Consider the following 17,245-nt stretch of genomic DNA (forward strand, 5'->3'; position numbering starts at 1 on the left):
ACAATACTTTTGCGGTTCTCTTTGGACAGTAATATGCCTTTTCACCTAAAGTTGTGCAATTTGATAATTTGGCAAACAAACATAAGCTTCTTGTGATTACCTAAGACGTCTGCATTAGTGTAATCAGGTTACAGAAAATACAAAATGTTCAAACTAATTAGACAGCTTTGTATTGCCAGATACGACTTGCCACCTGCGCCGATATCAAACATCTTCCTCATTTTCATTGTCCTCATCCTCGGACCTGTGGGGGGACTGAGATCCAATGTAAGAAGGACCTACCCTGTCAAACACATTCTTGAGCTTCTTGTGGTCATAAACGATTCTAATAACTTTATAGCCAATCACACCACCGACTTTGAGTACACGTGAGAAAGACTTATCACTACCTCTTATCCCCCAGTGAGGGCTATTACGTTTGTCCTTGTCGTACACTTGGAATTCTTCGTCAAGGAAGATCATCTCATCTGTGACAAAGTTTCTTCCCTTTAGGGCACAAGCATTGTTTAACACAATCTGGTAACGCTGATCGCTGGGCATATAATCTGTGTCTGGATATTTACTCACATAGTCAGAGCGTCTGCTTGATACATGAGGAAGGGACACGCCAGCAATACGCTTGTCAGCACCTCCAAACAGACGATTTCTGCACTCATCTTCAAAACGCTGTTCAGAAGCTCTTAATTCTTTTTCCCTTTCAGCATCTCCACCACAGTCTTCACTGATGTTTTGGAATGGAAGATGCAAAAGGGCGGGGTTCTTTTGGACCTGAGCAAAAGACGTCTGATCAAATAGAAGTTCATTAGCACTGTCTTGTGTCTCTTCAGCCCAAGATGGAATTAAACTCCTGACATCTTTAACCAGCTTTTTTTTTATCCTTTTTCGATAGTTCATTCACATTCTTTTCCAGGCATGTTTGAAAAACGCGCTGTCCAAACAAGAGGCCCCTGGTAATTGAGCACTTATGCCACCTACGATCATTTGCATCAAACTGATACATGAACTGGATGTCATCATCTATGGTCCAGTACAGAGAAAACTTTAAACATTCTGCTAGGCTTTTAATAATAGCTCTGGTTACACCAATTCCTCGTCCGCTCTGGGGCAAAACAATGTACATCAAGTTGATATTGCTTGCTGATGGGTGTTAGATTTTTTCTAATTTTGGTTTCCCTGTTCTACGTAGAAGTTAGTGTCACGAGACCTGTTTTCCATATTTGGTATTGTACACGAGGTTTTCTGTTCAGATTAAAAATAGTTCTTCCGCCATCTTGATCTAGTTACTGTGTTCTTGGCCTTTATTCGGAATACACAACAACTGGCGACGAGGATGGGATCCCTTTGATCAAGCACAAGCGGTTAACAGGAGTGGGTCGTACAAATCACGTTCAAAAAGGGACAGAGACGACGAAAATAAAATTATGCCGGACGAAGCACCGAGCGCTAACACGAGTCAAGCCATCGGCAAAGTGACAAAGTTTGTGGTGGGAGCGGATTGGGAGTCCTACACCGAACAACTGGATTTTTACTTTCTTGCAAATGGGATCAAGGAACCTAAAACAATGAAGGCCGTACTTTTGACGAACCTTCCGGTGGAGACTTACCAATTGGCGAAGGATTTAGTGGCCCCCACGCAACTGAAAGATGACGCCATTACCTATGAGATCATCGTGGAGCGAATGCGGGAACAACTGAAACCTGAAAGATCAGCGCTGGTTGCGAGGTATGAGTTCGACAACCGAGCCAGGAATTCCGGTGAGTCAGTTAGTCATTATGTAGCCACGCTGAAGCACTTGGCCACAGAATGTAAGTTTGGAGAGGCCATGCGAACCGAGCGCCTTCGTGACCGATTAGTTTCAGGTATCCGCGACTCGAAGATGATTACGGAATTGTTGAAAGTAAAACTCGCCGACCTTTCATTTGATCTCGCGGTTCAAAAGTGTTTGGCCATTGAGCAGGCTAATAAAGATGTTCAGGTGCTTCAGGGAGAACAAGGGCCAGGCACCCCAATCAATAAACTTGACACTGTCAAAACTGGGGAAGAACAAGCCATATCCAAGCCACCACCTAGGGCCGAGGGTCCCCGAGGTAAGGACAGTAAGAAGTCTAAACCTTGTTACCGCTGTTCAGGGTCACATAACTCACAAAAGTGTCCCTTCATGAAAGAACGCTGTTTTCATTGTGGCATCATTGGACATACACAGAGAGCATGTAGGAAGAGACAGGCCACCTCACAGATGACTGAGGCTGGAATCAATGTCATGGAGGGTGATGATTCCGAAGAAAGTGATGGAGAATTTGGGAACCTGTACCATGTCTCAGACATTAAAAACACAAAGCCCATTTCACTCAAGATCTACCTTGAAGGCCGCCCAGTGACTATGGAGCTGGATACAGGTTCAGTGGTGTCAGTCATGAGTGAGAGGGTGTATTTGGATTACCTCCGCCACATCCCTTTAAAGGACACCTCCTTGAAGTTGCGCACATACACCGGAGAGTCAGTGAAGCCTATGGGGTTTTGCCATGTGACTGTGAAGTATCAGGGACAGTCAAAGAAACTTCCCATATATGTAGTGAAGAATGAGGGACCCACCCTTTTTGGCAGAGAATGGCTGGAATCTATCCATCTGGACTGGCCCTTACTTCGTCTGGAAACATCCGACACCATTCCAGCCCTGGAAGATGTCCTGAGTAAGCATGGAGATGTTTTCTCCGAAGGTTTGGGCAAAATGAAGAATATCCAAGCACGGATCCAAGTTAAAGAGGATGCCCGGCCTCGATTCTGGAAAGCCCGCCCAGTAGCGCTGGCTCGTAAACCAGCTGTGGACGAAGCATTGAGAGAGCTGGAAGCTGAAGGAGTTATAAAGAAGGTAGCTACTAGTGAGTGGGCTGCTCCAATTGTGACACCTGTGAAGAAGGATGGCAGTGTAAGAGTGTGTGGTGACTTCAAAGTGACCATCAATTCACAGCTGGAGGTAGACGAGTACCCACTTCCCCGCATTGATGATATTTACGCCAGCCTAGGTGGGGGAACGTTGTTCAGCGTCATTGACCTTCGTCAGGCTTACTTACAAATGGAGGTTGAGGAGCACTCCAGGCCTTTCCTCACCATTAACACAACCCGTGGTTTGTTCCAGTACCAGCGCCTTCCTTATGGTGTAGCTTCGGCACCAGCCATCTGGCAGCGAGCTATGGATCAGATCCTGCAAGGACTACCAGGGGTCTTCTGTTACCTGGATGATATCATTATAACCGGCCATACCATAGAGGAACACCTGGAGCGGTTAGTCGCAGTATTGAAGAGGTTGGAAGAGTATGGTTTGAAAGCCAACCGAGAAAAGTGTAAATTCCTTAGAAGTTTTGTGGAGTACCTAGGACACGTCATCTCTGCAGAAGGACTGCACCAATCCCCAAAGAAAGTAAAGGCTATCACTGAGATGCCGAAACCTCAGGATGTTACTCAACTGCGTGCTTTTCTTGGCATGGTCCAGTATTACGCCAAATTCTTGCCCGATCTGGCCACTCATCTTGCTCCACTTCATCGGCTGTTACAGAAAGATGTGACGTGGTTGTGGGGAGCTGCGGAACAAACTAGTTTTCTTGTGGTGAAAGAAATGTTGCTACAGGATAGGGTTCTGATGCGCTATGACCCTGACTCACCACTAGTTCTTGCCACAGACAGCTCCTCGTATGGTCTCGGAGCGGTCTTGTCACACCGTACTGCTGAGGGAGTAGAGCGTCCTATCGCTTATGCGTCCCGGTCCCTGTCCGAAACAGAGAAGAAGTTCTCACAAATCGAGAAAGAAGCATTATCTTTGGTCTGGGGTGTGAGGAAGTTCCAAATGTACCTGGAGGGTCGCCACTTCACCTTGGTCACCGACCATCAGCCTTTGAAGTACATAATGGACCCCGGGAAGGCTGTGCCAGTCACAGCAGCAGCGAGGATTCAACGTTGGTGTCTCTTCCTAGGAGCTTTTTCATACAATATCGAGTTCCGAGGTACCAAGCAACATGCCAATTGTGATGGTTTATCTCGCCTACCTCAACCATCAGCGCCCGCTGACAAGCCCGATGAAGTTGAAATATTCCATACCACCGTTGTCGAGGCCCTCCCCGTTACAGAGCACGACTTGAGAATGCAGACCCGTAGGGATCCAGTACTTTCCCGTGTTCTGGAGCTTGTGCAGTCAGGATGGCAAGGGACCAAACTTCACCCAGAGCTCATCCACTATGCCCATCGCGGTAACGAAATCACGATTCATCATGGAGTTCTAATGTGGGGTAGTAGAGTAGTCGTCCCAGCCAAACTGAGAGAGAGAGTTTTAGAAACGCTTCACGAGGGTCACATTGGTATGGTCAAGATGAAGGGTTTGTCCCGGGGTTTTGTTTGGTGGCCAAACATTGACAAGGACATAGAAGGGGCCGTCCGAAACTGTGAGGGATGTCAAGAGTTGGCAAATAATCCAGCCCGTGCACCCCTGCATCGATGGGAGTACCCTTCCCTTCCCTGGCAAAGACTGCATATTGACTTTGCCGGACCAGTCGAGGGAAAGATGCTCATGGTGGTGATCGATGCCCACAGCAAGTGGCCGGAGATTTTCGTGATGGAGATCACCACTGCTGAAGAAACCGTTAGCACACTGCGCTCTCTGTTTGCCCGCATGGGACTCCCTGACCAGATGGTGTCAGATAATGGTCCACAGTTCACGTCCGAAACCTTTAGGAAATTTACAACTGCGAACGGTATTAAGCATGTCACTGGTGCACCTTACCATCCATCAACCAATGGTCAGGCGGAAAGATTAGTACAGAGTTTCAAGAAAGGAGTTAAGGCTGACAAGTCCAGTAGAACCCTGCAACACAAGCTTGATAGGTTCCTGTTAGCTTATCGATCAGCGCCACACGCCACTACTGAGCTTAGCCCTGCACAGCTTCTCCTGGGTCGGAATGTTAAGACAAGGTTGGATCTGATTAAGCCGGATGTTTCAAGAAAAGTTAACAAGAAGTTGCTCCAGCCCAATGACCGCACTTTAAAGTCTTTTGACCAAAACCAGAACGTATGGGTCCGCAACTACCGCAGAGGTCCAAAATGGGTGCGTGGCACCGTCATTGAACAAACGGGTCCAGTCCTGTACAAAGTCAAGGTAAACGACCAAACCTGGAAACGTCATGTCGAGCAGCTACGGGATAGCAACCTTTGCCCACCTGACGCGGAAACGATGGATGATTGTGCTGTTCCGGGGGAGGTCGAACATGACACACCGCCTGTAGCTACGGAGACTGAGTGGAAGGATGCACCACCTTTGGCTGTGACGCCTATTGGGGAGTTTCCCCCTCCAGAACCACAAGGTCATCAACTAGATCCGAAACCTGAATCGATTACCACCCGTGCCGGTCGTTTGGTTAAACCACCTCCGAAGTTGAAGGACTATGTTTGCGGCTAGAGGGAACTGTGGTGTTTCTTTCTGTGGTCACAGTACCAACATGTTATCTAAGATACTTTGAAATTTGTTTCTTGGATTTTGTTTTATTCTTTCTTTTCATTAGTGTACTATTGAGTCTTAAAAGGGAGGAAATTGTTAGATTTTTTCTAATTTTGGTTTCCCTGTTCTACGTAGAAGTTAGTGTCACGAGACCTGTTTTCCATATTTGGTATTGTACACGAGGTTTTCTGTTCAGATTAAAAATAGTTCTTCCGCCATCTTGATCTAGTTACTGTGTTCCTGGCCTTTATTCGGAATACACAACAATGGGACCTGGAGGCCAGCTATGGTGGTTTTAAAAGTTTCTAAATGTTGTGGCTCAACGACAAGGAATATGTTTAACCCACTGTCTTGATTTCCTTCTGCATCCATCCCTTCCACTTCCTCCTCTTCTGAACTTCCATTTTTACTCCAAGGATCTTCTTCTAGAAAGCAATTTCCTTGCATGTCTGTAGTTGGACCGGGTCGGATTGTCGGAATGAATATTGGCGCTATTTGGTTTGAGGGATCTTTAAATTCCTCACGAATGGTATGAAGCTTGTTGGACATTTCAGCGGAGACAAGTACTTCAAGACAGTTTTCTTCTTGAGCACTCTTCCTCAGGTGAATCTCATTTCCAGGCAATAATGGGTCTTCATTGATTTTACTGGTGACCAGCGACTTTCGATGGGCAAAGAGGCGTTTTCGTGCCAGACCAAAAAGTTTCTGTACTTCTAAATCATGCTGGTCTAGGACTAAATTTGGGTCAAGCTTAACATCAAAGTGATCCTCGTTGCTGAGAACATTCAGCAAAGCCTTTGCCCACAATTGCTGTTCTTCTTCGCTCTGTAATTGGCGAAGTCTCAAATCACCATGATTAAATTTCAACCTCGTCTCTAGTCGGTAAATGATGTCAGCTTTCTTCGGAAGCCGTTTTCCTTTGGTTGGAGTATTAAGTAGCTCTGTCATTTCCTTGATGATTTCTTCATGTCCACACTGCAGTTCGCTTTGGGTGTTTTCACGGGTAGCTATCATTTTCTCTGGCAGAGAAAGATCTTTTTTAACATCTAAGCTGGGGTGAGGGTTTATTTCCCGAATGGAACGGTTACAAAATTCAATTATCTTTGGTAACTTTTCATTCAGTGATTTCAAACAATGAGCCTTGGAAGCTTCACCAACAAATCTGACGGCAAGCCCTTCTCTGACAAACTCCTTCAGCTGCTCCATGAGGTAAAAAGGAGATTTCTTGTATTGTTTGTCACGAGTACCTGTCTTGAAAGCATCTAAAGTATGCATCAGCAGAAGGTAAAGCAATTCATGATATTGGTCTTGCTTTTGTTCTTCACTGGCACTTGACCAACGCTTCATTGTAGCTTTGCCAAATGGGTTTCGATTCTTCCTCATGCCCAAAACATGCAGCAGGTATGCTGGTGCAGTATCGACACAATACTGCTGGACTTTATCCTTGCACAGCATCTCTACCAACTCTAGGAGACCTGCCTCCACGTCTTGCAAAGTGGAACTTTTGGCAATCAGTTGTGAAGTGAAGTTTTCTAATGACGCCTTCAAAGTATCTTGAAGAAACACCTGCGTTTTATTCAAAACCAAAAAATTGTTGTATAGGAAGTGGTGCAAGCTCTTAATATCCGACTCCAGTGGAAGAGGTGTTTCGTCTATAAATGAAGTGATCAGCTCAATCGCTTCATCTATGTCACCAAGCAATATAAAGGGCGTTTCTCCAACGTTAACAGTAATTGGTTCCTGTTTTTTCTTCTGTCTGTGGCGGGTGTCACCCGTTCGCTGTTTGAGCTTTTTCGCAACAAAATGGACTTTTTTCAAAAATGGGTGGATCATTTCTTTCATTCTCACGGTCTGAACATGGTCATCAATTAATTCTTTTAAGGATTTTACAAAGCCAGGATTACCTGAGTGGAAATAAAGGGCGTCACTCTCGTTGGACAATTTCTCCAAAAGGACTTCAGCACTCAGCTGAGGAAGGTTCTCCCTTACCTTTTTGTAGACTCCATTGTCTCCTGTGCTATTCTTGAAAAAGCTCTCCCATCCTTTCTTGAGGTTTTCTTTTTTTTCATCGTGCAAAAGATCGAAGTTGGGTGAGGGTGTGTGTGGTGGTTCTCTGTCATTAACTACATGAATGAGTTTGGGCCGCGATGTAAACTCCCAGTTGTTACGCCTGCTAAATATGTCTGCGATATCTTGCGACGAAACTTGTCTCCCTGACTGACTACTACTAAAAAACAAAATTGTATCAGCCTTGTTCAGCTCCACATTGATTGTATCGTCTCCAATTGGATCACCGCGTCCAGGTAAATCTACGAATTGCACATCAAGCGCAACGCCTAGCTGTGGATGGCCCGAGCTTGTCCTGTCGCTCTCGAGAACATTACAGTTCAAATCACGGAACACTGGAAATGGTCCCTGAATTTCTATGCAAGTCGCATCTGGCAATCTTTTATCTTTCTCAAACTTTGAATGGATTTCCTCAAACTTGGATTCGAGCTCATCCCTTACACGGGCTAAAGTGCCTCTACCCAGTTCCTCTTTGGGAAACCAAACAGAGGGACTTTTGTTACTTTCATCTTTGTTACTTTTGTGTAACAACACCTGAACATTGTTACCATGTTTTACATAAATTGGAATTGGTGTTTGGCTACCTCCAGATGCTGAAGGAAGGGGCCCATTTTCCACCTTATGTTCATCAGGTAAACCCCAATTTAAAAGAAAGTTGAGGAAAAAACTCTTACCAGCCCCGAGTGGCCCAAACACATCAACTAAAACAGTAATCTTACTTTCTGTTACAAGTTTGCTATGAAAATTGTCAATATTTTCTCGTATCTTCTTCTTGATTCCAGCGTGTTTATTCTGCTTCTGATCATCGTACAGTAAGTACCAAGCTCCTTCCATGACATCAGAACAAAGGCTAATATTTTCCCACAAACCTGACTTTTGGGGGATACCTTTGAAGCGGTCAAATTGCTTTTTTGCATAGGCTTCAATGTCTGCAATAACAGAAAAAGGGGGACATCAAACTATGACTCTAGAACCCATTCATCACTTGTTTGGTTTGTTGGCAAAATTGACAAGGCCTCGTGCAAGGAGTTAAGCAAAATTACTTCATATCACAAACAGGTTAGTTGAGCAAAAGAAAAATTCAGGGTTTGCTCCCTAACTAAAAATGGGGCAGACATGACTGGAAATTCAGCATTTGTGTGCAAACAAACCACCTCAAAGTCAAACCTATTCATGGTAAAACATTATAAATGGCATTTAACATTATAAATGGCATAACTATCTAAGTAGGAGGAAAGGAACTAGACTAAACAGTGATTTAAACACGTCAATTTTATGATCAAGTTGGGTGTGACAAAAGTTAGGATAAATGAAGCATTATGGTGGAAGATGGAACTGCATATACATTGAATGATTGGGACAAAGAAGATTGGACATTTCAAGAAGAAACCCTTGTGCTAACCTCTGGTACTACAGCAGGTTTATTTTGTAATGGCCTTACTAACCTCCCATGCAGTCATTTTTGGGTGAGATTCACCACTTCGGGAGCAGGAGTGGGGTGAGGTGGGGTGGAATGCAGGAGTGAATTATAACTCCCCTAAAATAACTGCATGGGACCTCTATTATTGCAATCACAGGGGTTTCATAAGGTTTCGAGTAAGAGGGCATTTACTTTTGCAGATCTGTTTGGATTTAACTTCTTTGTCCCAAAAATTACCTTGATGTGCTCATGGCAGGCAGGCAAAACTACATTAACAGCCAGCAAATTTGCTAGGTGCCTGGCTCTTAATGAAACCCCTGAATTATATTATTAAATGTAAAAATTAATTACGTTTCCTTTCCTGTAATGTATTTTTTCTTGCTGTTTGACTAGTAACGCTAAAGCAATAATCTATTGTTAAAATTGATGTTATTTTATTCATACCAAGTGGTTAATTTAGCTTCCCAGCTTGCACTCTATCTTTACTTCAGACTGAATAGTTCTCTTTATAAACCCTTCGAGATTGTAAATTAATTCTTCTTCTTCAAAATCAGCTCAATAAAGATTTGATTTGATTTGATTTGATTTGACTCATTACATATAGGAAGAGGAACTGACAGTAGGCTCACCTGCTGTCTTCTTCATGTATGCTGCCATACTCTGGGCTTCTTCAGGTGTCATATCGTCAAAACTGGAGAGCTGGAACAAAAAATGTGGCCTCTTCACCAAGTGACCAAGCTCTTTGAAATCAGCTGCCAAGCCAACTGACACAACAACAATTTTGATGTTTTCAGAGGAGAGTTTCTCATATGCTGACACAAGGGGAGCAGGGTTATCTTCATTGCATTCAGTGCCTGATACCTGCTTACCAGCTGTCACTAGAATGACAAGCTGATGAAGCCCATTCTGATCATGCTTGGACCTCCCTCTGAAATAATCAGCAACCTTAAGTAGGGCCTGATCCATTCTTCTTCTTCCACTTTCAATCCATGCTTCAGGTCTCACTTCTGTTAATTCAACAGAAGAGTTGTCTTTGCTAGGATCCAATGTTACTACTTTGGCACTATGCCCATACACAACAGTGACTATGGAATCCTCTGAGGGAACATCCCAAGACTGTGCCAATTGTTTGACAAAGTTTACTTCCTTTTGGAAGTTTTCATCTGACACACTTGAGGAATAATCTAAGGCAAAGACAATTTCAGTGTCAAATTCTCCATCTGAAGCTGAAAAAAAAAACCACATATATTAGTTTTTTACACTCTTTACACACTTACACTTTTTTATTCATTCATGTTTCCATTTAATTCACAAAAAGTATACAGACAATGACCCACTTAACTCTTGTGAAGATCAATAAGATCAATCAAATCAAATTTTTGGTGACTGGTTGAGGCTTTATTTCTGCTACTTCTTGAGTAGCATGCACAACATTACTGTTATAATCTTTCGTATCTTCAGTGATAGTATTATAAGTAATGGGAAGTCCTTTCTTTGACATCTCACACCAGAATCAAGTCTTGTGCACCTTACAGAATACAAAATTTTGCAATAATAACAGGACATAGAGCTAACCTTCACTTAATGAGCTTTCAAAGGCCTCTGAAACTCTCCGCTTTGGTTGTGGCACTGTACTATCAGCATCTATAACCAGACCATGTAAAACAAGGAAAGTTAAAGTTGGTGACAGGTGTCCCAACAAGGCTGGTACTAAACTCCAGATTCCACAGAATGAAGTGATTGCATGACTGTAGAAGCATTACTAATTATAAATGAAAGGTGAAATATCATGCAATAAAGAAATTAGGAGCTTTAGGTATTGCAATTGAATTCTTCTGAATTTTGAAACAATCAGTTCTACCAGCATCATAGCCTTAAACAGAGTCCCTAGGAGATCCAAGGTGGAAGAGCTACACTCCTCTCAGGAGTAAAGATGGCCTAAGCATACATGCAGCTACACCACCAGAGTCATCTGTTTTAATTCTTAACTTTTTTTCTTCTCCATGGTAGCTGTTCTACAGTGAAAATGATAGTTCCAAACTTGCAAAAATATTTTGCATTTTCAAGTTTACTTTTTGTTTATGTAACCTTTTGATAGAAACAAAGTGAACAAGTAACCTTCACTTGTAGGTAAACCCTCAAAGGCCTCTGAAGCTGTTCTCTTGGAGGTGGATGGTGTAGCACTGCTAGCACCTACATGAATAACAGAATCACGCAAGTAAGAGACCATTTGAAGAGACAATTGCCATTTAAAATTAGAACTACTCAGCCACAGCCAAAGGTTTGCTCTCTCCTTCACCTTGACTGCTTTCAAAACCAGCCATGATTGATCCCTTTATTCACAGAACAATTTACACAGTTAAGGAAGTGGATAGTTAAAGCCCCAACTGCCAGTTCTGTAGCATGCTGCCACTAGGGTTGTTGATTCCTCCCTTGGATGGGATGATCTCCACCTGCATGTAGGTGAGGTAGTGCTTTCAATAACAACTGCCTCTCACAAGAGCTCTGGCAGGTGTTCTGTTGTCAATCACTAGCTATTAATAATAAATTATTATTCATAAAGCCAGCACAAAAATTGAGAAACAGCACATTTACTACACTACTCTAGGTAGGTGGTTTCTTTCTCTGAAAATTTAGACAAATGCTGTTATTCCTATCAAATATCTACTTCTTCCTCTCCTTGGCTATTTACCTAGCTGTTAACATGTATGTTGTTGGTCAAAACCAAATTCCTTTGTCTAAGGAAATTGAGAATCAAACTAGGTTAAATCATTTTAACCTGAATTTCATTTTGACCTACCACATATACAAATCAAACATGGTGGACAAAAACCATTGGGAAAGCATGGGCATCAGACAGGCCTTGTTTAGTTTCTCAATATGGGGGAGGGGTTTGGGAGGTGTGAGATGTTCCCTGAATTTCATAAAACTCTCCGATGAAATTAAAGAAGCTACACATTTAAAATCTCAGCTTTGATTGGGCAGTATAAACTGATATAGCTAACACCTTCTTTTACCTGGGGTGTTCTGTTTGTCAGTGTCCATGAATGGTCTTGCTATACATGTACCATACAGCTATAGCTAACCAAATCTCTAAAAAAGGACTGAACAACAACAACTTTATTAATTCCATGCTTAAATATTACATTTTATTGAGTTTAGTAAGTTTATTATGCACCAACCATAGATTTACCTTAGACATTTCGAGATTTACTTCCCCTTCAAGTTTATTAAGATTGCTATTGGCATAGCTTATGCTGGTGTCATCAGCAAAAAGATAGACCTGGAATTTTGAGGATGCTTTGTACAAATCATTAATATACAAAATAAAAAGAAGAGAGCCTAGCACCAACCCCTGTGGGACTTAACACATTGTTTGCTCTAGATCAGAAATATTACAGTTGGCATAAGTGTATTTTTTACAGCCTGTTACTCAGCCACTCGTTCACAATACCTCTGATGCTGTGATTTTGATGTTTGGTCAGAAGTATATTGTAGTTAACAGTGCCATATGCCTTCTTCAGGTCAATGAATATGCCAAATGTGAACTTTCCATTTACCATATTAGTATGAATATTGTTTAACCCTTTAACTCACATGAGTGACCAAGACAGATTTTCTTACAATATCTGTACAATATTAACAAGATAAGTGATGAGAATAAAGAAAAAGATCAATTGGGGGATAATTAGTTGATCCAACTCTGAATTCTCTGAACTAACATTATAAGAATTTTATGGTTGACAGTGAATAGAATATCAAATTTGATCTGGGAGCTAAAGGGTTAAGATATCCAACACTGCTTGTGGGCACAAGTATTTTGTAACATAACACAAATATCATCATGCATGAGAAAAATTATTAAGAATCAATTAACTAATGCTAGTAACAATCCTTAACTGAACTAAGTTATAATAACTAATGGGTGCCTGCTTTCCATGAATGCCTAGCATTATGACTCCAATTGTTATCCATATTTTAAAAAGGATTAGCTGCAACTGGATTTAAAGGAGAAGAGAGCTCACGCTTGCCACACCTCAACAGGTAGCCTATTCCACAGCACCAAACCTCTATAACTGAAACTGTTTTTTGACAAAATTGGTACAGGGCATTTGAGTTGCTAGTTTTCCCTAAGAATTCCTAAGAAAATAATTGCACCAAAATTGATGTACCAAAGTAGCCACAATGAAGACTAAGAGTGCAACCATTGCTTTTTTCTCTTCTCCTCCTTTCATTCTCCTTGCTTTCTCTATTTTTCCTTTTCATTTCCTGTTATGGTGTGATTTTCAGTCTTGTTGGACCCAAAAACATCACATTCTGACCTTATTCCGGTCAAATGGCTGCAATTTTCAGTAGGCAGGTTTTCGCAAATCCAGTCAATTATATATGGCTTATTAAATCTTGAAAAGCACTCTAACACTAATCCATTTGGGATATCCAGTCTCCATTCATGAGTATAAGACCTTTCCTTGTTTTTTTTTTTCAACTTTTGATCTCCATTGCGTACAGGCCGTCTGATATTATGCAGTGGTGCAAAAAATACCCCATTAGTGCCTCGGTTTGGTATATAATTATGTGTCATATTTAAATTTTTATCCCAATTCACTCATAATTGCTTATTTTTTGTTCTTATGTAAAAAAATTGTCATTTGAACAGCACAAAAGTGGTTTTCTTTCTCAGAATCCTAGTTAAATAAGTGTAAGAAAGTGTGACAAAACCTGACAAGCAATTTTAGAGAACATTTGATTATGTAATTATAACCGGAAATATGATCTTTGTGTAATCCATTGTTGTTCAAGTAAGAATGAAAACATTCTTGAATATTCAACCATATCTATGAAATTGATGTTATGTTGTGATGAAGTTTTTTATCCCGACGGAAACTCCATTTATCCTCTGTACTATATATCTCGAATTAGTTAGCTACCATTATGTATATAAGAACATTGATTCAAGCAATAAAGTAGATTCAGTTGATTGTACTGTAGTTGTATGTGCCTCTCTTTGTGAGTGTGCCCTGATAAGCCAAAGGTTAGCCCAAGCTTCACAACAGTTCGACTCTAACCGACCCCTTCGCCATGGTTTTAATAATAATAATAATAATAATAAAAGATTTATACCGCGCCAGTATCCTACTGTTCAAAGGCGCCTACAAGAAAAAACTTGAACATTAACACTTAAGACAGCTAATATTAATTATAAATAATAATAATAATAATAATAATAATAAAAGATTTATACCACGCCAGTATCCTACTGTTCAACGGCGCCTACAAAAAAAACTTAAACATTAACACTTAAGACAGCTAATATAAATTATAAAAGGCTTTTCTAAAGAGTAAAGTTTTTAATCTACGTTTAAAAACAGACACAGACTGAGCATTTCTAATTTCACTTGGCAAAGCATTCCATAATGATGGTGCTGCTACAGAGAAGGATCTTGCGCCATATGTTTTCAAGTTATAGGATGGAGAAACCAGAAGGTGCTTGAATGATGAGCGTAGTTGACGCGATGGGGTGTAAGATGTAAGCAGATCACAAATGTACGACGGTGCCAGGTTGTTAAGTGCCTTGTAGGTTATAAGTAAAATCTTAAAAATAATACGTTGGTTAACGGGAAGCCAATGAAGATTGAAAAGAACAGGCGTAATGTGATCATGCTTTTTTGTAAGTGTGACGAGGCGCGCCGCGGCATTCTGGACGTGTTGTAGCCTTTTTATAGCGTAGGCTGGTAGGCCATACAAAAGGGAATTACAGTAATCCAGCTTCGAAGATACAAACATATGAACCAGCAATTCAGTAGTGGTCGCTGAAAGATATTTCCTGATATAGCTAATATTTCGCAAATGATAAAATGAAGATTTACAAATGTCAGTAATATGATCCTTAAAGCAAAAATGGCTGTCGAACATAGTGCCGATATTCCTCGCCTTTTGCACGGAAGGGATAGTCTCACCAGCAACTGAAATTTCGTGAAGGAGTAGTCTTGGAAGATGTTTAGCGGAAATTACCAATAATTCAGTTTTGTCTTTATTTAATTTAAGACGATTAACCATCATCCAATGACTGATTTCATCCACACAGCTCTCGATGCTAGAAACCGCTAGATCCCTATCACCCAGTACGGTTGGTTGGAAAGACAAGTAAAGCTGTGAGTCGTCAGCATAAAAATGATATCTCAGGTTAAATTTCTTTACGATATCTGAAAGCGGTGAAGTATAAAGCAAATACAAAATGGGTCCCAAGACAGATCCTTGTGGCACTCCACATTTAAGGTCATGTTTCGTCGAAGTACCACCATCAACGGAGACATATTGCGTGCGATTCGATAAATAAGATTGCAACCATAATAGAGGCTTCCCAGCTATCCCAAACCGTACACGTAAACGAGAGAGGAGGATGGTATGATCGACTGTATCGAAGGCAGCGGAAAGGTCTAACAACAGTAAAATTACGATTCGACGATTATCAATGGCAGAAAGAATATCATTGTGAACACGAATAAGTGCAGTTTCAGCACTGTGATATTTCTTGTACGCCGACTGGAATGTCTCATTTAACTCATAATCGTTAATGTAGGAGATAAGTTGATTAGCTACCAATTTTTCAATTGCTTTGCTAATAAATGAAAGATTCGATACAGGACGATAATTGCAGAATTGAGTATGATCCAAAGAAGATTTCTTAAGGAGCGGGCGTAACATTGCAACCTTGAGTTGCGAAGGCATCTGACCAGATTCCAATGAGATATTTATGATTTTGGAAATGAAATGCAACAGAACACTAAGTGCATTTCTTGTAACATAACCAGGAAGAGGATCAAGAGCACATGACTTAGCAGCCAGATTCATGATACATGTATGAACTTCATCCGCTGCTACCATTTTGAAAATATCAAAAGAATATGGACAGGCGTTGTCAACAACAGCAACTGTATCTCGATGAGAGAAAGCAGCAGTCGTTATATGACCCCGTATTCTATCTATCTTTGTAGTGAAGTACTTAATAAACTTGTTAGCAAGATCAGTGGGCGATTTGCAGGGGGGATATTGAATATCTGTTTTCCTTTGTAGTAGTTTATCAATTATCTTAAAAAGCTGTTTATAATTTGACTGATTCTCATTGATTAATGATGCGAAATAATTCTTCTTGGAATCACGAATCATTTTACTACATAAGCTTAAAATAGTTGAGGAAAAAAATCGTATAATTGCATAATTTACCGCATAATAGGCCTTACCCTGAAAATATCGCTCAATTTCTGATTTTTTATTGCACCTTATCAGATGGCCCGCAGGTAGCGAAAATCCATCGACACGGCTAGAAAGAGCACCTAAAAATGAATAATATAGCCAAGTTTGAGAGTCACATCATACAAAATAGCAAAAATATGGTTCTACAAAATCAGAAAATCTTACAGACGTTTGTATGCTGGGGGTCAAGTTTGTGCCCCCTGCGCTACAAACGTCTGAAAAATTTCCCGACTTTGCGAAGCTACAACTTTGCGATTTCAAAAGATATGAATCCCTATCTTGCGAGTTTGACTAATTTTTAGGTGCTCTCTCTCGCAAAGTCGACGAATTTTCGTTACATGGTCCATATCAAAAGTTGAAAAAACCGCGCGTGGAAAGGTCTATTTACATAAAAGGCGGGAAAAGGTCGAACGCGGATCTGTAGACATTTTTCACATGAAACCCTCGAGCAAATATCTTTGTAAATCACTAGCTGAACGAAGTGCATCCAGAAGTGACTTAACATTGTGAAGTAAATGGCCTAAAAGCCAATTAGAATGTTCTGTATTATATTTAAATGTAATCGACATGAAATAGCGTACAAAAGTAAGCTTTTAATGTAATCTACGATCGCGCTCCAACCAAACTGTGCAACTTGTATCATTTACTGAAGAAGCTTCTGATATAGGAGTGAAAGCTTTAATTATTGTTTTCAGTATTATCCCTAAGGAGGCGAATTTAAACAAAATTATCAATCTGAACGAAAGCTACTAGATTAATATTAGTTAAGCTTATGACTAAAACACATTTTTTTAATAATATTACCCGTAGAATAAAGAAAATCGACAAGAATTAGCCTCTAATTTGTTCATTGACTCAGCATACCTGTTCGTGTTACATTGCAGAAACTTAGAGATGAAGTTCAACGCCTGAACACTGCAGCAGATGTCAAATTTGTGGCGATCGATCACCGCAAACACCTCTACATGCGATCGAAGCGGCAACTGATACCATAATTAGTACAACACTCAGTCACATTCCC

General features: G+C 41.0%; 1 pseudogene across 1 annotated transcript; it reads right to left on the minus strand.

The window, feature by feature from the left end:
* Window positions 1-64: 64 nt before the first annotated feature.
* LOC113676746 (uncharacterized) lies at window positions 65-17,245 on the minus strand (annotated as a pseudogene). Its single transcript, XR_016182709.1, has 7 exons — window positions 17,089-17,245; window positions 11,988-12,074; window positions 11,089-11,163; window positions 10,546-10,614; window positions 9,600-10,196; window positions 5,744-8,479; window positions 65-1,137 (listed from the first exon to the last, which is right to left on the minus strand). The product of XR_016182709.1 is annotated as an uncharacterized LOC113676746 (transcript).

This window comes from Pocillopora damicornis, chromosome 14, assembly GCF_964200805.1.
Source record: "Pocillopora damicornis chromosome 14, jaPocDami1.2, whole genome shotgun sequence".
Taxonomy (NCBI): domain Eukaryota; kingdom Metazoa; phylum Cnidaria; class Anthozoa; order Scleractinia; family Pocilloporidae; genus Pocillopora; species Pocillopora damicornis.